Source organism: Meriones unguiculatus, chromosome 11 (genome assembly GCF_030254825.1).
Source record: "Meriones unguiculatus strain TT.TT164.6M chromosome 11, Bangor_MerUng_6.1, whole genome shotgun sequence".
Taxonomy (NCBI): Eukaryota; Metazoa; Chordata; class Mammalia; order Rodentia; family Muridae; genus Meriones; species Meriones unguiculatus.
This window is the reverse complement of record NC_083359.1, coordinates 75,455,281-75,478,784: the sequence shown is the minus strand read 5'-3', so window position 1 is coordinate 75,478,784 and position 23,504 is coordinate 75,455,281. Positions and strand designations below refer to the sequence as shown.

Here is a 23,504-nt window from a genome sequence, read left to right as displayed (position 1 = left end):
CGGTAAGCAATGAGCCACCATATGGGATGAGGATTCAGCCTTAACAAAAGGCAACATGCTAGGCAGAGTACTCAGGTAGGTAGAAGGAGTCCTTGCTTGTGGCACTTCATTCTCGTCACAGACAGCCAAATTCTACATCTTCACATGGGAGAAAAATACACAATTGTCACCATTATTAAGGGTTTTCTACCACTTATAACTAATTCTACTCAATCCTTTTAGCGTCTGACAATAACAGCCAGCATCCCTTCCTTCTTGTCATCCCTACTTTACAATTTGCTCCCTTCCCTTCTTTCTTCTTCCCTTTAGCAAACTGCACTAAGTAGCCGGCATCTGAGTTGCTATCCTGTCATCTACACCTGGCATTGCACAGTGAGGAACTGGATTCAGTAGACCTAAGCCATGGACCCACACCCATCACTTGACACTCTGGTCCTAAGCTTTCAAACTAGACCAGCCCCTTCTTGGAAGCACATAGTTTCTTTCTTTCTAGATCAATCTATGCACAAATAAAGTAGCATTTATTCTTTACGAAATTCAGAGTTTGTAGACACACGGGAAGATTGTAACTCTAAATTGTTTTGTTTTGTCTCCCCATTAGTGTGAAAATCAACCGCATCCCATTACCAGCTTTCTGTACCACTTGATTTTTTCTTCCTCCCAGGAGACTGCTCCATAGGGAGGTTTCCAGGCCTGGAGAATTTAAGCAGTACTAAGCCACTGTTCAAAGACAGGAAGGGCTACTAGGTTGTTGTTATTTGTTCTTGATTTGGATGTTTCCTGAGTGATGGAGGCCCTTGATAGGCCCTGCCTTCCAGAACACCCCAGCCCGTCCTCTAACTGAGATGATTCTGTCCAGGATCTTATGCTGGTTCTTATCTCTTATCTCTGCAAAGAGTTGGCATCCCTTCCTCCCATGGTAAAAGTGGTTTCCTTACCCAGCCTGAATGGCATAAGAGAAGGCATGCTAGTTAGGAAAGAAAGCTATAATTTTCATGCCAAACTGGTGATTAGAACCTACTCTATGCAAAGAAGTTAGTAAATATTCAAAGCACAGTGTCTCATGAGACATCCGCAGTTATGGGAACTAATAACCTGATGCTGTAAACCTCCATTCGCTTGGTAACTCTACTGAATTCCTGCCACATGGGCACTGGGCTCTGGGAACAGCAGGCCTGTGACTTCCTGGAACTTGTCGTCCACTGATAAACTATAATTACTCAAGCAGATGTCACAGTTAAAACCGTAGTGAAGGCTGCAAAGGGAAAGTGAAATCCATGTGAGGGCATATGGAGAATCTAACTGGGAGTAGGAAAGCGTTAGGAAAGGCTTTAACCCAAGACTACGAAGACAAGCATTAGCCAGGCACTGGGCATTCAGAACAGCAGGATTAGCTAGGCCAAAGCCTTTTTGTAAAAATGATGAAGACAGTCTAGTATGGCAGATGCATGGTATGGACAGAGCACACAAACCCAAAGGGTCAAGTGAAAAACTTTAGTTTCACCAAAGGTTAGTGGGGAAGCATGAACAGTTTTGATTGGATACCTGCCTGGTGTAACTTCTATTGGGACAGAGCCCTACAGTGGTTAATTTTGCTTGCTAGCTTCATTGAACTAAGAAATACCTGGTGTAGTCCCAAAGTTCACCTCTGGCTATGCCTGTGATGATTAACTCATAAATAATACTAGTGCTACCATTTCATAAGTTGGAATCACAATCGGAACAAAAAATGGGAAAGAGGAGAAAGCCAGCTAATGTTCCCCTTCCTGGGTTTCTTTGTCTAAGATATGAGCAAGCAGCATGCCACAGCTACCATGTCCAGGAGCCAGATCCACCCCAATGCTTCCCCACAATCAAACCCCTCCCCCTTCATGTTGCTTATGTCAGATGCTCAGTCACAGCATTGAGAAAGTAACCAGGGCATCTCACACGAACAGCCTTTTCTGAATCTGAACCCTCTAATTAACACAATCAGGCAATCAATCCATCAAAAATATCCTTTAAGAGCTTTTGTGAGTCTAGCTAATAGGAAGAATGAATTCTTCCCATCCATTGGGTGTGCGAACTAAGCTGGAGAAGAATTTCAGGCAGCCCCCCGGGCAGAACTGCAAAATCTGTATTCTAACGTCACGGCTAAAATCAGCAGGGAGGAACAGTTTCTGCAAATACCAGGTCACAATTTTAAGTAGTTGGTCCCTGTGCACAAGCACATAGCACTCACCAGGAAAAGAGGCTAATATATTAGCTCAGCAAAACAAAGATAACTGACCTTGGAGGGGACAGATCTAAGATCTATTGGCCAGTATACGTAACTCTTCATGGTGGCTGATGCCTACAGCTTCCTGTACGTTTATTTATGCCCGATTTGTTCCAGGAACCCAGGAAGAAGCCATGCTTCTCGGAACTAGATTGTCCACCCAGATCCTGAAGAAGTTTCTCTCAGGCTGTCACGGCCCAACTTGAAATATTCCTATTGTTTTTCTCTGGTTTTATAGCCACCATTAAACACAAATTCTAATGGATTACCCCTCCTAGGGAGAGGCGGGCTTTTCTTCCCTACGATGTTATTCATAGGCACTGCAGTTGCTGTAGGAAACCTTGAGCTTCTGGTTCCCAAGCCGTGTGTATCTGTCTTAGCAAAAGAGAAGACCCTTTTGAGAGTCTAGCTCATCTAGCGACTCCCATAAAAAAATGCAACAAAGAATTATAGCCTGTGTTTAGTTCACAGTCTAAGAGACATGATAGCTCTAAAAACTCCATGTTTTTTACTTCCAGATTAGGCTTGACTACCAAAAATTTGTGTACACGAATTTTATCACCAGACCGTCCCAAGAAAATGTTGTTCACATTCATCCATCTTTAAAAAACAAAAACAAAAACAAACAAACAAAAAGCATGAGAACTAGCCTTACCCATGTTGTTCGTTATTCACTGTGAGGCAGATACAAGAATTCTCCTCTATCCATAGGTTATATTCTAAGCCCTCAACAAACGTCCTAAAGTCCAGGTGGTGACGTCCTACATGTAACCTTTCCCCCATACAATCATATATAAATCCATTCTTTCCCATCTCCACTAAGCACTTATCCTACACTATGACAATTAAAATATTTTTTTTAATCCAAAGGCTTGTATTTCCTTTAATATATCCTTAAAAACAGGAAAAGAGAAACTAGGGAGTCATCTTAACAATTAAAACAAAGACTGAGAGTTAGAGATCTGGTTCAGCAAGTAGGAACAAGAGCTGTTCTTGCCGAGGCCCAGGTTCAGTTCCCAGCACACATAGCAGATGGCTTACAAACGCCTAGAACTCCAGGAGGGTCTGAGCATTTGGCCTTTGAGGCCACCTGAACACACATGTACACACATGTACACACACCCCACACACCCCACACACACACATAAGCATAATCTGAAAATAAAAATAAATCACTTTAAAAAACATTAATTTTTTAAAGGAAGGACAACAAATTAATACATATTTTGTTTTCCTGTGTTTATCTGCCTTGGATGGTGAGCTGTGAGGACAGGAGAGAAAAAAAAAAAAAAAGGATGGAAAGTTAAGATGAACAGATCTGTCATCAGAGAACCACAGCCGTGGAACTCTCCGTCCTCCTGCTCCAGCCTCCCAAGTGTTCATAGGCATGTGACATCACACCCCAGCTGAGAGGACTCTGTGTAAATCTGCACTAAGTGACACAGGCAGGCAATGTTCTCGCTTCTTAACAGACTGACCTTCCAGAAGAGACACTGACTGGAAGTGATTCAGGTTACATGGCTTCTAATGTCCTCTAACGCAATTCCCTCAACTTTCCTGGGTCTTAGTCTGTAGAAAAGGAGCTGGACTAGAGCAGTGATTCGCCTGTGGGTCAGGCCCCCGACAGGCATTGCATATCAGATACCCTGCATATCAGAAATTACATTACAGCTCACAATGGCAGCAAAATTACAGTCATGAAATAGCAACAAAAGTAATTTTATGGCAGGGGGAGGGGTCACCACACCGTGAGGAACTGTATTAAAGGGCCGCAGCATTGAGAAGGTGGAGAACCACTGGACTGGAGAGATGTTGAGGCTGCTCTCTGCTTTCTCCATCTATACACACGTGGTTTCTGCTTTGAAGATGTGAAGATTCTTCTAGTGAAATAAAAGGTAAACTACTTCCGTTTGCTAACAGTTGCCTGTGAAGAGGTGGGTTTATACATGACATATCACAGTTTACCAGTGCAACGACTAGCTCACGGAAAGCTGTTTCAGTTTTGGAGTTTGGACGGTGGCACCCTGCATGAGTGGATACTGCCGCTGTCAGAAGCCATAGGTTATTAAAAGTTTACCCCAGTGTCAGGCATGGGGTATGTCCTTATGACTTGTTGGTTAGGGAGGCTAACCAACAAGTCATAAGGGAGGCCCCAGATGGCCCCCACATCAACACAGGCCAGTGCTCTTGGCTGCCTCATAAGCTTTTAAAATGTGCTTTGTAAATAATTCCACAATTATTCAGTCCTCTCCTTCCACCGTGTGCATACCAGAGATGCAACTCAGGTCACCAGGCTTGGTGGCAAGTGCCTTTGAGAAATATCTCAGTAGGCTCCTTTTGTGTGTGTGTGTGTGGAGGCTTTCACAAATCAATTCTAAGCTCCATATGGAAAGGCGACAGACTTAGAATAGTCAAAATGATTTTGAAGAAAAGCACCTCGTTTAAAGAATCCTTCTAAAACTAAAGTACCAAAGATAAGGAAAAATTGATGTAATTAAACCTGAGATACTCTCTTTATTTTTGTTGACTCAGTGCCAGAGCCCGCCAGCAGAATCGAACAGTGCCTGAGTGGGGAGTGAGGACAAATCACACTTCACGCAGGATCTGCTTGAGAGGGCTGTCAGTCTGACTGAAGCAGCGCGGGTTTATTCCAGGGCTCATTATTTATAGGCAAGTAACATCACTACAAACAGAAAAAGGTGTGGAACCACCTACCTTTTTTTCAAAAGCTACTTCCCCAGGTGAAAACATAACAAAGCAGCTTAACCAGCAGCTCTCCACCCCACAATGTGAGTCCTAGTAATCCAACTCAGCTCTTCAAGCTTGGACGCGGGTGCATTACTTTAGCAAGAGGCCATTTGCGTCCAGGTGCCGGAGGCTTCCGAGTTCCCTGGAGCATCCGGGACTGTCTCTCAGGCTGGCTTTGTCTGTGGCTGCATCCCATGGCTCTGCACAAATCAGCAGATTAATTTGAAGAGTACCGATAAATTTATAATATTAAGACTTCTAATTCATAATCACAGTATAGTTTTTCATTTTTCTCAGCAAAATTTTGTGATTATCGGTTTAACAATGTTTTACTTACATCTACTCGGTGATCTTTGTTCTTTTAAAGAATTATGTATATGTATGTACAGCTGCCTTCGTAAGTTTATGTGCACCAGGTCCATCCAGAAGCCCCCAGGGGCCAGAAGAAGGCATTGGGTCCTCTCGGACTGGAGTTACACATAGTTGTGAGGTGCCATGTGGGTGCTGGCAATTGGACCCGGGACCTACAGAAGAGCAGCCAGTGCTCTGACCTCTGAACCGTCTCTCCAGCCTTAGTTCTTATAGCTTTTACTTAGTTTTATATTTTTTTATGGCTTTCTACATAGATGAGCACATTCTTTCTTTGGGGCAACTGAGAACTTCGCTCTGAGAACATTAAGAATATTTACACCTGTTTTTGAGAGATATTGATCCATAATTTACTTGTAGAGTTTTTGTCAGATTTTGATACCAGGGTACTTTAAGCTTCGTAATGAGTTTCTGAAGATCTTTACGCAGAATTGTAATTCCTTTTCTTTTTTTTTAAGTGCTTGGCAGAACTAACAAGGTCAGGGAGACATTGACAGTGCCGTTAGCAGGCCATCTCTCTTACATTTCTTTGAGGTTTAATCTAAAACCTCAAGTAACTGCTCTCTCGATTTTTAATCTTTTATTCTGTTTTGCATTCATTTTAACAAAAGGCATACTTTACATTTTAATAACCACCAGATTTCTAAAATTAATTCATATTGCTGTTGGAGTTGAAGCCCTTATTTTTGTGTTGTCTTATGGTCCAATTTGTAAATGCACATTATTTATTAACTTTCCTTTCAACTACTACCGTACTCTTGTGACAGAGTCCTGAGTATGTGTGAGCGTCCAGGTGAACCACATGGGAACCGCCATGTGGATGCTAGGAAGCAAAGCTGGGTCTTCTGCAATAGTAGGAAGTGCTCTTACCTGCTGAGCCATCTCTCCAGTCACAGCTATAGTTAATGTTTGATTTTTCATATAGATTGTCAAGTTCAAATTAAATAATTGTTTGGCCTTTTGACTTGAGTTTTCACTGAACAATATGGTTTTTCATTTATTAGGCAGTATAAAAGGACTCCAAGTGAGTAATCCAGATGCTAACATCCAATACCAATTTCCATTTTTGAGGCCAATATAAGGGTCAAGTTGGCACCTGGAGCATTAGCCATTGTTACAGTTTTCTTCTCGTAAGTGTCCTGAAACTTGTGCCATTGGCCAGAACTCAGATACATGATCACATCTAGTTTCAAGGCACACATGAGTGTACAGCCCTTCAGCTGATGCCTAGAACAAGACAGTGTTCTGTAATTAAAGAAAAGACGAGATGATAGCAAGGGACAATGTAAACAGTGAAGCAGAATAGAGCCATTACAAATTTTGTTCTCACAGAGTGGAGTGGAAGATCCTGGAGAGGGAAGTGGAGGGGGTTGAGCAGAATCATAATCAATTTTATATATGCATACAAAATCCTCAAAGAATAAATTTGAAAGGGTTTTTTTTTTTAAGTCTTAATATATGGCTGGAAAGATGTCTCAGGGGTAAAGAGCGCTGCTGCTCTTGCTAGGGGACTGAGTTCAGTTCCCAACACCCACATCATGGCTCATAACCATCCATAGAATAGTTCCAGGGAACTCTGTTGTGAGCCACCTGATTTGAGTACTAGGACCTGAAATCAGGTCCTCTGCAAGAATGCTATAACACTTAACTGTTGAACATTCTTGCACAGCTCCCTCCTCCCATAACTAAAAATAAAAATAATCAGGGCTGGAGAGACTGCTTAGTGGTTAAAGGTACTGATTGGTCTTCCAGAAGACCCGGGTTCAAATCCCAGCACCCACATGGCAGCTCACAACTGTCTGTAACTCCAAGCCCTGACACCTTCACACAAACATACATGCAGATGAAACAACAATGCACATAAAATAAACATAAATAACTATTTTAAAATAAATAAAAATAAATCTTTTGTGAGGGGCAGGGGTTTCCTTGTAACAGTCAGGCAATCCTGGAACTAGTTCTATAGCTCAGGCTGGCCTCGAACTCAGAGACCTTCCTGTCTCTGCCTCCCAAGTGCTAAGATTAAAGCCATGTACCACCACCAGTCTGTTTAAAAAGGAAGTATTTTTTAAAACAAAACAATCATAGGAAGTACTTTCTGCCATAGTCTGGATGTGTCCTGCAAGGCAGAGCCTCCATTACCCGGAGTCACCACAGCTCACTAAAGGATGGAAAAATTACACCGTTGAGAGCGTTATAGAGTCAATAACACAGAGGCTGGGACATTTTTTTAGAGGAGGATTCAAGAGCAGAACTGTTAGACTGTGAGAAGAGCTTGTGGATGTGGAAGACATTTTTGCGAATGTAGATCAGAAAGCCGACACGATGCAATAACCAACAGTGGAGCGGGGGAGGGGACACTCTGGAGACACAGCCCCCCTTCCTTTAGCTATTGAAACAATGGTCCCCAAGAAACTTGGATTTCCCCCCGAAAGTCCTGCTGTGGCATTCAAATCCACTGGGAAAGATCAAAGACTTAGACTCAATTCAAATTTAGATTAAATGAACTTATTCTTACTGCTGGCAGAAGGACAAACGGCACGGCACGCTGTGCGGAAGCATTGGGGGGTAAGGAGGTGTTTTAAAGCTGGACATCAGAAAGGTGTTAGCTACAGCTATCCGTGGACACCACAGCTGGACATGAAAGGTGTTTTACTTCCCTCGGTTGTTTCTTACTGTCCCGATACGTGGTAATAAAAAGACCATTCCATCCCTTTCCCACAGCAGTAAGCAGGTGAGTGAAGGCAAGGTGAAGGACTAATGCCTCACAGCCCATTTTCCTATCTCCTCTCACCTGCAGGCCATCAGGATCTCTCAGGCGTTCCAGAGCAAAAGGTCAGCGGCCCCTGAGGGGTGCCTGGCTCCAAATTAAGTGTCTTTAGCCATACAGGGGACGTGTGTAAATTATTGCTTGGGTCTGAGCACTCCAATAACTGGGATAGAGCAGTTCATTTATGGGGAGGCAAAAACATAGTGCCATCAAGTTAGGGCTGGCTGTCACATCCCAACAGTTCCACACTAGAGACAAGGAGCAGCTGAAGCCCTGATGCTAGCCAGAGGAGGAACTTACCTCCCAGGAAGATATTATACACAATTCTGAGAATCCGTCAGATTAACTTGTAGGAGAGATTTAATCTAGACAAAGACAGGTCAATAGATGGGACCTCCTCTTGGCCCAAGCTGCTCTATTACCCATGTTTCTTGCATGCTGTAAGCCAAAGCTTCACGTCAGTACCCCAGTGCTGGCTTGGGAGTCACTGGATATTTTATTGGGTCCTCTTTCTAATACGGCCACATTGACCAAATCTCTACATTGATAAATTCTCTACTTTTCACTATTATTTGACTTTTTTATAATTGGTGTATTGAGGATGAGTGGCTGAGAAAACTTACTAGGGTTGCCAGAACGCAGGCTTTTTACATGAAAAACTTCAGTAACATGACAGCTGTTGAGGAGGGATTCTATCTGAACACCAGGAAGCCGGAGTCACCAAAAATAATCTGGCAAACACCTTCCTTAAAGAAGCAGAACTTTCCTGCAAATTTCATGATTTCCTTGTTTTTAATTGTTAAGTAGTATTCCATTGTGAAAGTGTATCGAAATTTCTGTATCCATTCCTCAGTTGAGGGACCTCTGTGTTGTTTTCAGACTCTGGCTACTACAAATAAAGCTGCTATGAACATGGTTGAGCAAATGTCCTTGTGGTATACTTGAGCATCTTTTGAATATATGCCTAGGAGTGGTGTAGCTGAATCTTGAGGTAGCACTATTCCTAATTGTCTGAAAAAGTACCAGATTGATTTCCAAAGTGGTTGTACAAGTTTGCATTTCCACCAGCAAGGGAGGAGGGTTCCCCTTTCTCCACAACCTCTCCAGCATGTTGTCACTTGAGTTTTTGATCTTAGCCATTCTGATGGATGTAAAGTGAAACCTCAAGGTTGTTTTGATTTGCATCTCCCTGATGACTAAGGAGGTTGAGCATTTCTTTCTTGGCCATTCAGTATTCCTCTACTGAGAATTCTTTGTTTAGCAAAGATCATCCTGAGTGAGGTATCCCAGAAACAGAAAGACACATGATACATACTTATAAGTGGATATTAAACATATAATATGGGATAAACATACTAAAATCTGTACAACTAAAAAAGCTAAGCAAGGAGGACCCTGGGTAAGATGATCGATCCTCATTCAGAAAGGCAATCAGGACGGACATTGGAAGAGAGAAAAAAAACAAAACAAAACAGGGAAACAGTACAGAAGCCTACCACAGAGGGCCTCTAGAAAACTCTACCCAACAAGGAATCGAAGCAAATGCTGAGAATCATAGCCAAACTTTGGGCAGAGTGTGGGGAGTCTTATGAAAGAAGAGGAAGAAAGACCTGGAGGGTCTCCACAAGGAAAGCAACAGAACCAAAAATGTTGGGCACAGGGGTCTTTTCTGAGACTGATACTCCAACTAAGGACCATGCATGGAGATAACCTAGAACCCCTGCACAGATGTAGCCCATGGCAGCTCAGTGTCCCAGTGGGTACCCTAGTAATGGAAACAAGGACTGTCTCTGACATGAACTCAGTGGCTGGCTCTTTGATCACCTCTATCTAAGGGGGGAGGGGGGCAGCCTTACCAGGTCACAGAGGAAGACAGTGCAGCCAGTCCTGAGGAGACCTGATAGGCTAGGGTCAGATGGAAGGGGAGGAGGACCTCCCCTATCGGTGGACTGGGGGAGGGGCATGGGAGGAGATGAGGGAGGGAGGGTGGGGATTGGGAGGGGATGAGGGAGGGGGCTATAGTTGGGATACAAAGTGAATAAACTGTAATTAATAAAAAAATGTTTAAAAAGAAGCAGAACATGAGGAAATGAGCCCTTCATTGGACAGAACATTATCTGAGCCTCATATATAAAGAAAGGAAAGAAGTAATCATTTTAATCATTCATGCAAGAATCATCAAACCAAAAACAGCTTCTATTTGTTGAGCATATAACATGTTTGAGCACAGTAATAAATAATTATGGAAAGAATGATGCTTACTGTATGCTGGGAATTACTAAAACTCTCTCACAGTCCTAAGAATGCATCCCCATTTTAAAGGTAATAAAGACTGAGGGGTAAACAGGAAAACTAATTCAAGGTACAAGCACATGATAAAGAACATAGAAGCCTCACCCAAATTTTTCTGACTCCAAGGTACACTTGGTAGCCCAGCTTCTTCTTTTTCTTTCCTTTGTTCTCTTATTTCTTGAGTGTGTGTGTGTGTGTGTGTGTGTGTGTGTGTGTGTGTTCAGTCAGAGTACAATTTGATGAGTCCTGTCTCTATTTCTACCTTGTGGGTCCTGGGAGTTGAACTGAGGTTTTCTGGTTTGGCAGCAAGTACCTTTTCCCACGGAGCCATCACATGAGCCCTTAGGAGTTACTCAGATTTTAAAAGAGTAGATACAAATGATTTAACAGGATAATAGGGATAATAGTGTCAGAAAAAGCCAAGGCTTTAGAAACCATAAAGACAACAAAGATTATTGTTTTCTTTGTGTTCAGTGAAGAAATTTCCAAAGGAAGACTATGCTCAGTGCCCAAGGCAGAGATGGTTAGTGGAACTCTAGAAAATACTAGATGTCAACTAGGGATCATAAAAGCAAGTCCCATCAAATACATATTTGCATTTTTTTGATGGACCCACAAAATCAGTAATATTCTGTAGTTCGGTCTGAGAAAATTTTTTGGCTGAAGAGCTCGTCATATTCACCCAGGGAAGACAATAGAACCCAGGGTGAATTCCTAACTCAATAAGCACTGAGCTCTGAGAAGCTTAAGTGAAGCTTGTCAGTTTGTAGGTGAGGTGAGCCTCACTAGGCCGTCTGAGTTGGTACTTGAAACTTGGTCTGAGAGCACAGGTCATTACACTCACAGATGACCTGAAGCTGGCTCAAGAGGCAGCTTGAGGTATTTGGCAAGCTGAAGCTAGCAAGACAAAGTGTGGTGTATATCTGGAAATTCCTTCCTGCCAAAAATGACTTGTACTAGTACAAGATGAGAGGGGTGTGTTTGGCTTTCAGCACGTGCGCGCATACATAGGAGCGTTTCCTTGAAGGGATATTGGAACCCTGGCCAATGACCTCTCAGAAAACAACAGTCAATCAACAAGGATAGAGCCTTCCCAAGGGTCTCTGTAGTCTTTGGTTGTTTGCAAATGTATGGCACCCCAAATTAAGGAAGAAAGCATTGGAACTATAACTGCAACATATATTCTGTATTTTGGAGTAATATTTTATATTAAAAAATTAAAAAAATTACTCAAAGATCTCCAACAAATGAAAAGCTGTTGGTAGCAAGGTATCTTGTTAATTTTGCAACAAGATTGTCTGAGATAAGCAACTTAGAAAAAGGAATGTGAAGAGGGGGTTGCAGCTACAGAATGGAGAGATCAGATGGAGGTTTTAAATAGCAGTCACACAGGAAGAAAAGGGATTGGGCTGTCTCTGAAAGGCTTACAGAAATTCCCTCCCTCCACCCCACCCCACCTGGGCCATACAGGTAGGTCAGGGTCCTAGGGTACAAAACTGGCCTCTGAGGGTACCTTTCAGGAGAGAATACAAAAATGATTGTTCTTTAGCAGTGGCCATGGGATAAAACCCTAAAATACCCCGCTATGTATAGAAGAACTTGTGACATTGGCCTAAGGTTTTGACTGACCATGGCCGAGGCCTCAGGCATGTCAGAACCTGGCTGGGGTTGGATGGAAGATAAACTCCATGTGACTGAAGAGATTTCTGGGAGCAGAAGGTAGTGTCACCTCTCAGATGCCCACTCTTATGGTCACATCTAGCCAAACGTTTACCTGCTGGTGAGGCTGTGTAGAAAAAAGCCAGTCACTCAGAATCACTGAAGGACACCCTCCGTGATACAGACGCTCTAGAAAGCAGGTTAGCAAAACTGTTAAAACCCGACATCAAGCCACATATGACCTAGCAATTGCACATTTGGGCACTCGTCCCAGAAGCCTAGAAAATAGCCAATTTATTTTTAACAATCAAAAACTGGAAACAAAGCCTGGAACGCTGACATAGAGCCCACACTCTAGCTACTTGGGAGACTGAGGCAGGAGGATCACAAATTCTGGACCACAGGAAGCATTCAGAACCAGCTGGCACAACTTAGCACAACCCTTACTCAAATACAAATATTGACAAGGGCTGACAAAGCTCTATGACAGAACACTTGCCTGGCATGTGCAAGGCCCTGGGTTCAATCTCCAATACTGAAAAGCAAACAAACAAATAAACAAACAAACAACAGTACAACTAAAGACAACCCAAACATCCTATAAGGAAAGAATGGTTATATACTCCGTAATTTGGCCATACTCTGAAACACTATCCAGTGATATATAAAACAAGTTCAACAAATTCCCAAAGAATTAGAGAATCATTCAAAGTAAGGAAAAACCAATCCAAAGGTTACGTTATATATGATTCTACTGGTGTCATTTTCTTGAAATAATAATTTTTTAGAAGCAAAGAACAGATTAGTAACTCCCCCAGAACAAGGAGAGGGGATTAGAGTCTATTAAAAGACAACACAGAGGACAGGAGCCTACCACAGAGGGCCTCTGAAAAACTCTACCCAGAAGGGTATCAAAGCAAATGCTGAGACTCAGCCAAATTTTGGGCAGAATGCAGGGAATCTTATGAAAGAAGGGGGAAAGAGAAAGACCTGGAGGGGACAGGAGCTCCACAAGGAAAACAACAGAACCAAGAAATCTGGGCCTTTTCTGAGACTGATACTCCAACCAAGGACCATTCATGGAGATAACCTAGAACCCCTGCACAGATGTAGCTCAATGCACCTCAGTGTCCAAGTGGGTTTCCTAGTAAGGGGAACAGGGACTGTCTCTGACATGAACTCAGTGGCTGGCTCTTTGATCACCTCCGCCTGAGGGGGTGGGGGGAACCAGCCTTACCAGTCCACGAAAGAAGGCAATGCAGCCAGTCCTGAGGAGACCTGATATGCTAGGGTCAAATGGAAGGGAAGAAGGACCTCCCCTATCAGTGGACTGGGGAGGGGCATGGGAGAAGAGGAAGGGAGGTCAGGATTGGAAGGAGATGAGAGAGGAGACTACAGCAAGAATACAAAGTGAATAAATTGCAATAAATAAAAAAATGAAAATAAATAAAAAATTTTTAAAAAGACAACACGGGGCCTGGAGAGATGGCTCAGTGGTTAAGAGTTCTTCCTGCTCTTCCAGAAGACCTGAGTTCAGTTCTCTATTTCTTGTAGCTGTACAAAATTCTGCAATTATCTCTAAATGCAAACGGTTTTAATTTTTTTCAAGCTGTGGGATGGAAGATGAAGGTAAGAAAGTGGAAAGACAGTGGACAATCCAGTTCAACTCCCCAGGAAAGACATATCCTAATGAAGAAGAATCCAGGCACCCAAGACATTGATAGGCTGGAGCTTTTGGTCCAAGACAACAGAAACTGCATCTATCAGGGGCATGGCTGGGTCCTTGCTGCCTCAGCCACATAGCCTGGCTTAGCAGGGTACTTGGGACTAAGGCTTATCTCCATCTAAATAAAATCACACAAACACCGAGGAACTAAGATTGACCCAATATGCTTACTTGATCAGCTTTGAATGCAAAGGATTTATCCAAAAACTGTCTTGACTACATTGTGTTCAAGATAGCAGGAGGATCATCAGCTATAGAGAGCTCAAGGCCATCCTTGCATTATAGTGGGGACACTCTCAAAAAATGCAAAAGAAAGAAAGGCAGGAAGGAAGGAAGGAAGGAAGGAAGGAAGGAAGGAAGGAAGGAAGGAAGGAAGGAAAGAAGGAAGGAAGGAAGGAAAGGAAGGAGGCAAGGAGAGAGAGAAAGAAAGGAAGGAAGGAAGGAAGGAAGGAAGGAAGGAAGGAAGGGAAAGAAAGGAAGGAAGGAAGGAAGGAAGGAAGGAAAGAAAGAAAGAAAGAAAGAAAGAAAGAAAGAAAGAAAGAAAGAAAGAAAGAAAGAAAGAAAGAAAGATTGATTGGCTGGGTGTGGTGTGGTGTGGTGGTGCACTCCTTTAATCCTAGCACTCAGGAGGCAGAGGCAGGCAGAGCTCTGTGATTTCAAGGCCTGACTGGTCTATAGAGTGTGCTCCAGGACAGCCAGGGCTGTTGTTACACTGAGAAACCTTGTCCCCAGGAAGAAAAAAAAAATGATCTCAAAAGTTAGACTTCTGATTTTTCAAGTTATAAAACTTTACATGACCCAAAACCTGAATATTAGGAGGTAGTGGTGAATCCTAGAGAGAGCTTTAGAGTGAAATCCCATCTCTTCAATAGGACCCTGCTTCCACTACCTCTCTGATACTACAGGTTGACCCCATGCTACTTGTGCAGCCTAGGAAAACTCTCCTCACTCCTGTTCAAGGTAGGTAAAGGATGAACAGAGAGAAATGGCCGTGCCCTTGTTCCAACAGCTCTGAGAAGGAAAACTGGGAGGTGCACCCATTGAGAGTCATGGTTTGCTCAGCTTGGGAACTCTGGCTTCAGTGTACTCTTCTGATTAAAATTAATTAAGTAATTGGTTGATTAATTAATTAATTAATTGGGTGTGGGTGTAAGACAGATGTCTTACATAGTATCTCAAGCTGGCTCGTAACTGTCAGGTCCAAAGGAAATTCCATCTCCCCAAATTCCAAAAGGTAGAAGGTGTTGCAGTATATTTGATCACACTGTGGTCCTCGAGATTGTGTTGTTTACTGGAAAACCCTGTTTCTAATTGTGGTATGGCTCAGCCCTAGCACACACCCTTAATCCAAGAATTTTCTACTTGAATATTGTGAACAGGATTAAATAAATTCAACCATAGGTCAAGAGGTAGAACAAACAACCAGTTGACAGGAAGTGAACGTAGAAAAAAAAATCATAGAGAGTAAGAGGAAGTCAGGAGGATGGCTACAGAAACGAACAGGAAGTAGAAGGGAGAGACATTAAATTTGAGGGATATTGAGGTGGTGTGAAGGAGAGTCACCACAGGTGTGGCAAAACCCGTGCTAGAGTCAGGAAAATGGCAGCACCTTCCCTCCTGGTCTGAATGGAAACATTGACAGTATGTACAGAACATGTATGTACAGAACAGTATTATAGAACATGTACACCATAGCTCCCCCCACCCAGATATTTATGGCCGGACGACTGCTCCCAACAGAGACTGTCTCTACTGAGATTAGCTAAGTCCTTGTTGAAGGCTTAGCTAAATCCTTCCTTGTTCAGCTGTATACCATAAACCCTGCCTCCTTATTCATCTGCATGCATAACCTGCCTCCTTGTTCATCTGTATGTAATAACCTGCCTCCTTGTTTAATCTGTATGTAATAGCCTGCCTCCTGCCCTTCCAGGGTGCTGTGGCTTCTCCAGCAGAGAGCCCATTTATCCAATCTCAGCTTTTTTGTGCCTCTGTGTTTATCATTTCTTCATTCCCTGGTCACCCGTAGTCAAGTCTCAGAGACCCAAGTTGTATAAGGATGAGGCACGTGGCGACCACACCCAGTTTACAGCCTGCTCCCTTGAAACGAGAACAACACCTCAGCTCGAGAGCTGGACGTTGATCTTCAGGACATAACATTTCTGGTGTTGACCAGCCTGGAGCGAATTTTAAAATGGGTGATGCTGAGAAAGGCAAGAAGATTTTTGTTCAGAAGTGTGCCCAGTGCCACACTATGGAAAAAGGGAGGCAAGCACAAGAATGGACCCCATCTCCCTGTCCTTTTTGGGCAGAAGACAGGCCGCTGGATTCTTCTACACAGATGCCAACGAGAACAAAGGTATCACCTGGGGAGAGGATACCCTGATGGAGTATTTGGAGAGTTCCAAAAAGTACATCCCTGCAACAAAAATGATCTTCGCTGGAATTAAGAAGGGAGAAAGGGCAGGCCTAATAGCTTATCTTAAAAAGATTACCAGTGAGTAATTCCACTGCCTTATTTATTACAAAACCAATGTCTCATGGCTTTTAATGTGTACCATAATTTAATTCATATGACAAAATTCAGATCATGAATGGCTAACAATATTTTTGTTGGACAGTCCCCATTTAGGAAAAAACTGACTTGTAGTGAAGTGGATACTATCTTTTCTAAAACAACAATCCAGTTGCATGATCTTAAGTAGTAATGTTCCACTTTCCACAAAGATGGGGGTGTTGGCTCAAACCTATTAAATGGTTTTGTGCTTAGATTTATATAACTGGGCATATGAGTATGTTTAAACAATGGGAAAACTCGATTATTGTCTCACAAACAAGAAGACTCACCTGTGTCTCAGTTTGTGCTCACTGGTCTGTTACAGGCAGTGGATAAATGTCAGGAAACAACTGTGTGTCCTTGATGATGCTGTTTTAATTAGAATTCCCTATGTCAAGGATGCTGGCTGCCCTTCTACCTCTGAAAGACACTGACTGTGGTTTGCGTAAGATATCAATAAAGAGTGCTTAATACTTAAAAAAAGAAAAAGAACAATACCTCCCCCAAAAGTTCTGTGTGTGCAACGAGCAGTTGGGAGATTTTCTTTTAAATTCTTTTACTCTGTATGCATGGGTGCTGCACCTGTATGTCTTTCCCATGCACTGCATGTGTGCCTAGTGCCTTCTGAAGCGAGAAGGGAGAGTTACAGGGACCTCAGGAACCGGAGCTGCAGACAATTGTGAGGCACCATGTAGGTGCTGGGAATCAAACTCAGGTCCTCTGGAAGAGCAACCAGTGCTCTTTACCTCCAACCCATTACTCCAGCACTAGGAGATATTAGTATTATTATTTACTTTTATATAGATTATTAAGCGCACATATTCAAAATGTATTTATCTTCCATTGCTGAGGCACCCCAGTCCCTAACAGAGGCAGGCCAGCTGTTGCTGGTAAGTTGTATCTTCCATTTGGAGACGCAGCCGAAGGAAGGTCTTATTTGTCTCATTATCAAAGGATAGTTCAGAAGCGTATTGGGAGTGTTCATACATACTTTTCATGTAAGTGAAGGATTCAGTATTTCAGTTCCTGAAAAGAGTTTTGGTGGTGGTGGTGGATTTTTTTGTTTGTTTGTTTTGTTTAGATATTGAAAGAAACCACTGAGTAAAAGGAATCTCAGTTTTCCTGGTGCCAGAGGAGGCTGAGGTGTGCAAGGTCAGACATGTGCAGATCTTGACTGCTGGACGTGAGGGTGAGAGAACTGAGGTGTAAATGGTGGGGCTGGAGGGATGGCTCGTCAGGGAAGAGCACTGTCTCACGAGCGTGAGGCCCCATGTAACAAGCCAGCGGTAGGTACACAAGCACCGTTAACCCCAGCACTGGGACAGGGGGACAGGAGGATCCGGGGCTTGCTGGCTGCTGCCTGGCTCCAGATCCAGTGAGAGACCCTGTCTCCAGGGACTAGAGGCCGAAAGGGATAGAACACTTGAATTCTTCCTCTGGCTTTGCCCTCCGCACATGGAGGCAAACGCATGCTCACCCTGGGCGTTGTACATCTTACATCCGGTAGAGAAGATGATTTCTTTCGGAACCTTGACCACGGAAGAGTCTGAGAAGAACACTGCTCCCAACCCGTGGTCTCCCTCAGAAGGGGGCTGGATGGAGGAAGGCAATCCACACCCTGACTTAAAGGCTGTGTCCCCCGTACTGGCCTATGAACCCTGTGCCAGGTTCGCTGCCAGCACTCAGCGAGGCAGGTCCACCTGAGAAAGCGGGGCCCTCAGAGGGTTCCTGTGTATCCCAGCCACAGTCAGCAGCGAGACTGCATGGGCGCGGGTTCTTACTCCCAGCCAAGCTCTCAGCACACCTCCTGGAGGAACTCACTTAACGGAATTAGACCGAGACCTAAACCTCGAATGCTTTGGCTCCGGTACTGTCTCACCTTCTGTGTAGGACGCAGGTCAGGAGATAGGAGGCCGAGCCACTCGGGAAGGCATGCTCACTGCGCTGGGTGAGGCCGGGCTGTATGTACGCAAGTCGGAACTGTGGCTAGAATCTAGGGGAAAGGCCACCTTGCTGATTTGGACGCCTGCCACCCCTTCCTGCCCCGGCAAAGAAAGGCTGACAGCACTGATATAGACAGGCCCAAGGAGGAAAAGGACTGAACTGACCCACCCAGGAGACTCTTTGTCGTCAGTAGAGAATAAAAATTTGTCTTAGAGAGAGAGAAAAAAAAACCGCATCTACCGTGTGAAGCCAAGCACCCTGTGGCCTGTGATAACGGCTCTGAGTATGCTGACTGCTGATAACCGCAGACGCTGGCCTCGGCAGAGGCTGGAGCCTGCCGCCCCACCCCCACCCGCACCCCCACCCCCAGGCCACAGTGACTGTGCAGGTTCTAAACGCCTACCGTGCAAAGCACTTTGCCCAGCTCTGCCTTAGGTGCTGGGTACAGCCGCAGACACTCCTGGGAAGTCTCGCTTTCCAGAACGGTTACCAAGGCCTGAATTAGGACCTGAGAAGCTAGAGTCAGGAAACATGCACACTCCATAGAGCGTGTGTGTGCGCGCACACACGCTCACACTCATTCATTCACACACACACACACACACACACTTGGGCGCACATACACCAACCACATAAACACATGCAGAAACAGAAATATACACACCACACGTAGAGTAACACCTTTTCCGTACAGGAACAGACGCGGAATCATAGATGCCACGCGTACAAGCACATAGCACCAAAGTATACCATCGGTAGAAACATATACTACACACATAACACATAGATGCGGTATGTGTCCTCTGCATATACCGCAGAGACACACAGGTAAACACCCCGCACATGCCATAGACACTGCGTCGCCACAGTGCAAACTGCACACACTCCTCAGTGCACGTGGAGACCAATCATCTCCCTGTAACATACCATATGACACAAGGCCCTGGTTACGTGAGCTAGGAATACAGAAGACAAGTGTAAAACTAGGAAATGAAAAGGCAGAGGGAAATGTTGTAAAAACAAGGAATCATTTTTGAAACGACCCATGAGGTTCCCTGTAAAGAGCCAGTATAGTAACAGGAGCACAAATAATTGACATGTCGTGGGATATTCTGCTCTAACAACGATTGTCTTTGTTGTTTTCAAGACAGGCTCTCTGTAGCCCTGGCTGTCCTGGCACTCACTTTGTGGACCAGGGGGGACCTTGAACTCACAGAGACCCGCCTGCCTTAGCCTTGCGAGTGCTGGAATTAAAGGCATGCACCATTACCGTGATTTCTTTTTCTTCCTTCCTTCCTTCCTAGCTCCCTTCCTTCCAAGCGATAGTTCTTCGCTTCCCGTGCACTCACTGTGGCTGCTGAATCCCTCCTGCTGGACAGCATCTCAGGAGTCTATCTTCCACCCCTGCTCACACTCACCCCCCCCCCGTTCTAACCCTAAGTGTCTGCTGAAGGAGCAGCCCTGCGCAGACTCTGCAGTGCCAGTTTAGACAGGGTTTGCCACCTCCTCCCTTCCCCTTCTCCTTCCCTGCACCCTCCCTGCCCAAGTCAGGAAAGTCCCACGGCGTTTGCCCCACTGTACGGACAGGGAAGTTCAAGGATCTGCTGCTGACCCAGGCATCAGCTTCCCAGAATCCTGAGTCAGTCCTCGCTTGGCACCGTTTAGCTCTGTGTGCCTAGGGGGCGCTCCGGCCCAGGGATTGAAGATCTTAACTGTTCCCTTTAGTATTTCATGATCCAGTAGGGAAGGGCTAGAAACTAAAATCAAGAGAGGCAGCAGGTGAGACTGACAGCTGGAGGCCATTAAGCAAGAAGGAAGGGGTGGGCTGGTGTAGATATACCTCTGAGATCTACTGTCTCTCTGAACTTCAAAGCTAGACCTGACCACAGGAGGCATTAGGTGCATTTCCCTGTCTCCGGATGCCAAATCAGAGACCAGAAAATGGAAGCCGTATACTTACAATCAAAACTCATTTGCAGCAATTGTCAGTCACAAATGTGTCCCCTTTGATGGAGCAGCGGGTACTATTTTGATCTTCCTGTTGCACAGTATTTTTCCACTACTTCAGAATATGGATATTATTCTGAAGACATACGTAAGATACGTGCTGTCCATCATTCAGTTGCACTGGAATATTTAATAAAATAACATAATGTGTCTTGACATTGCCTGGTCCCACACAGCTACTCAGTCATTCTAGTTTTATCCCTACTCCTAGCATCGCTGTTCTTCCAGTTGGCAATGGCTTAATAGTATGGAGAACTCCCTGACTGAACCTGTGGCTGAACTCTGAGCACTTGGAAAGCTCAAATGGGAAGTGGCGAGTTTGAGAACAGCCTGAGCTACATTGTCAGCCAGTCCTTGTCTTAATAAACAGCATCCTTCAGCCTCAGGTTATCAGCCTGGGAATGTGGAAGACTTGGGCTCCTGCTTCCACAAAAAGCCCATTACTTCAGTACGGCTGGAGCCAAAGCCGGGATGGTAGCAAGGCCCTGCACACATGCTCTAGCTGGCAGCTTTTGAGAGCAGGTTTTTAACCTGCTGTTGCTGGGTTTGATTTTGTTTTGTTTCCTCTGCATTTACCTTTGCTCACTAGCACTCACTGCTGACTTCATGCCTCTCCCTTCACTCATGCTACTGTTTCCTGCTTAAGTGTCCCTCAGCTCCCCACCCTGCATCTGGCTAATCCCTCAGGGGGCTCAGCTTTCCTCATGGAAATTTTTCTAACCCTTGACCACTCTTGCTATTTGTTTTCATTGCACCTTGTGTTTCTCCTTCCTCAGACTTATGAATACCGTTACATAATGCATCGGTGTCCTGACAGTCTGCCTCCTCTGCCAGGATGAAAGCTCATGGAAGCAGTGAGTTTCTTTTTTTGGTTCCTTAGCATGTCACTGGGCTCTGTGAAATGTGCAGTGAATGGTAGAGGTCAACGTATGGACTCCTCATGAGTCCACATGAGGCGATTCACTCAGGAAGCAGGTCTGTCTTTTCCATATAGTTTCATCCTTGCTCTCCTTTATAGGATTCCTCCTATTTTTCTTTCCACTACATGCTTAAAGGAATGAATTGACCTAGTAGCATCATGACCACAGAATCCTGATTCAAACTTTAGCTTACATGGTCATAATACCCTCTGTGTTCTCCACTAATGTCTTCTATCTATGTTAGAACATTCCGTGCAATTATCAAAAGTAGCAGGAGTTATTAATAATCAACTCATTTTAGGTTCCATGTTGACGATCTTTTCAGGCTACGAACCACATTTAATAATGATCTTAGCTTCACCCTCTTGGGAATTCCAACTTTCACTGAGCAGCCAGATAACCAAGTGAAGAGGTCACCAAGTAGGAACTCTTTAATACCAACTCACGTGATTAACTGGAATCCATCTTTCCCTTTAATGGCATCTGATCTTAGAGAAGGAAAAAAGAAAAAACAAACAAGCAGAACTGTGGGCTCTTTCTGAATTGTGGCTTCACCCACTGTTCTTACTCTTCTGTTTGCATTTGTCTTCTTAATGGAACAACAACATGAAGGCTACCTGCCTGGGTGATCAGTAGTTTTCCTCTTCCAGTCTAAGGCTGACTAAGAATCAGGTTGAATAGCCCCAGGCAGCTGTATAGGAACTATTTTCCAAAATAACTTTCTGAGTTCTGCTGAGTTTGGGTCAGCCCTCAGACTTCCTGACAATACAGCTTTGTTCTCATTTCCTTCTGATACCTGATAGGCGCTGTGCAATTGTGCTGGGCAGCCGCCTATGCCCACTTCACAAGCCCCCAGAGGTATACTGTCATTATGAAGAAAACAATAGCCCAGCCTCATGAGTGGATGGTATATATTCAAGGACACAGTGTTTAATTCTCCTGCTTCCATGAATAGTCTTCAAGATGAATAGCTTCAAAATTCTGATTCTCTTTTTTTCCCTCCTTAAATAGCATATCAAAGTCCTCCCACTTCAGCTTAAGTAGAGCTCATTCCAGGAATTCAGACCTCTCTGGCTGTGTGTATGACCCAAAGGTGGGGCAAGAGTCACTTGAGAAGGACATTTTGGTGTCAGCATAGATCTTTGGGCAGAACAGAGTTCCATTTCCCAGGCATCAGCAGAGCCCTCCCAGAGCGCCAAGGAAAGGAGAGCTACAAACTGAAGGCACAACAGCCCAACCCATTCCAGAAGCTAGAGGGGCGGTCAGCCGCATGACTGATTAGAGACAGGCTGGCCAGGGGCAGCTGACACTAGGAAGGAGTCCCATTCTTCCACACTAGTGTCGAGGCACTTGGGGCATACTGACTTCTGAGAGCAACATCTCCTTGGTCTGCAGCTTGAGGACAGTGTCACGTCAGCACCCTCAGGAATGCCATTGGCAACCGTGCTGTTTAGGATCCTTAAGTGACTTCCTGGGCAGTCAAATGTCAATAAGAGAGCCACAGTCAAAGAGGAAGCCCATGGCAAAGGCACATGTGTGGGCTCCTTGGAGAGCCTTAGAAATAAATCGAGTAGGTTGAGGTCTCGAAGTAGTGTTGGAAGGCGCTGGGACCCATGACACAGCAACTGCCGTTGTTAATGTGACTCTGTTTGAACCTAAATCATCTCTGGCACAGACAGGACACAAATGGCAGCAAATGATACGATGTCAGTACTGAGAAGGATCTCAGAGTTTATCTAGGCAAAAATCCCAGACGATTCAAGTAGAGATAACAAGGACAGAACAGGTTAAGCTACCTGCTCTGGTCTCATGGCCATGGCCAGTAAGTAATGTAGGCAGGGTAGGAGGAGCAGGTACTTACTCCTGGCCAAGCCTAGGATACTCGGTGGGCTCCTGTCTTCTCACAGAATGTCCATAACATACTGAGAGCTTCTGCAGTCTGTGGGAAGGAAGGGTCTTCGGGCACACATCACTTGGAGGGAAGTCCAAGCTACCTCAGTCAAATGGCAGCATAGTGAGGAGTCTGTGAGGCAGCACTCCTTTGGAAGGGGCTTTTGGGGTAGAGTCCTCCTCCTAGCACATGCTGCCAGGGGTGCAGGATCAACGACAAGGCCGGACACTGGAGTGTGGAATCTCATAGAAACAGAGAACATCATGACCTTGGAGAGACAGCTCAGTCGGTGAAATGCCTGCAGCCCAACTGATCCCCAGCACCCATGTAAAAAAACAAAAACAAAAACAAACAAATAAACAAACAA

At 44.5% G+C, this 23,504-nt stretch overlaps 1 pseudogene; it reads left to right on the top strand.

Moving 5' to 3' along the window:
* The first annotated feature begins 16,012 nt into the window (after nt 1-16,012).
* LOC110546205 (cytochrome c, somatic-like) lies at nt 16,013-16,323 on the top strand (annotated as a pseudogene).
* Nucleotides 16,324-23,504: the final 7,181 nt, after the last annotated feature.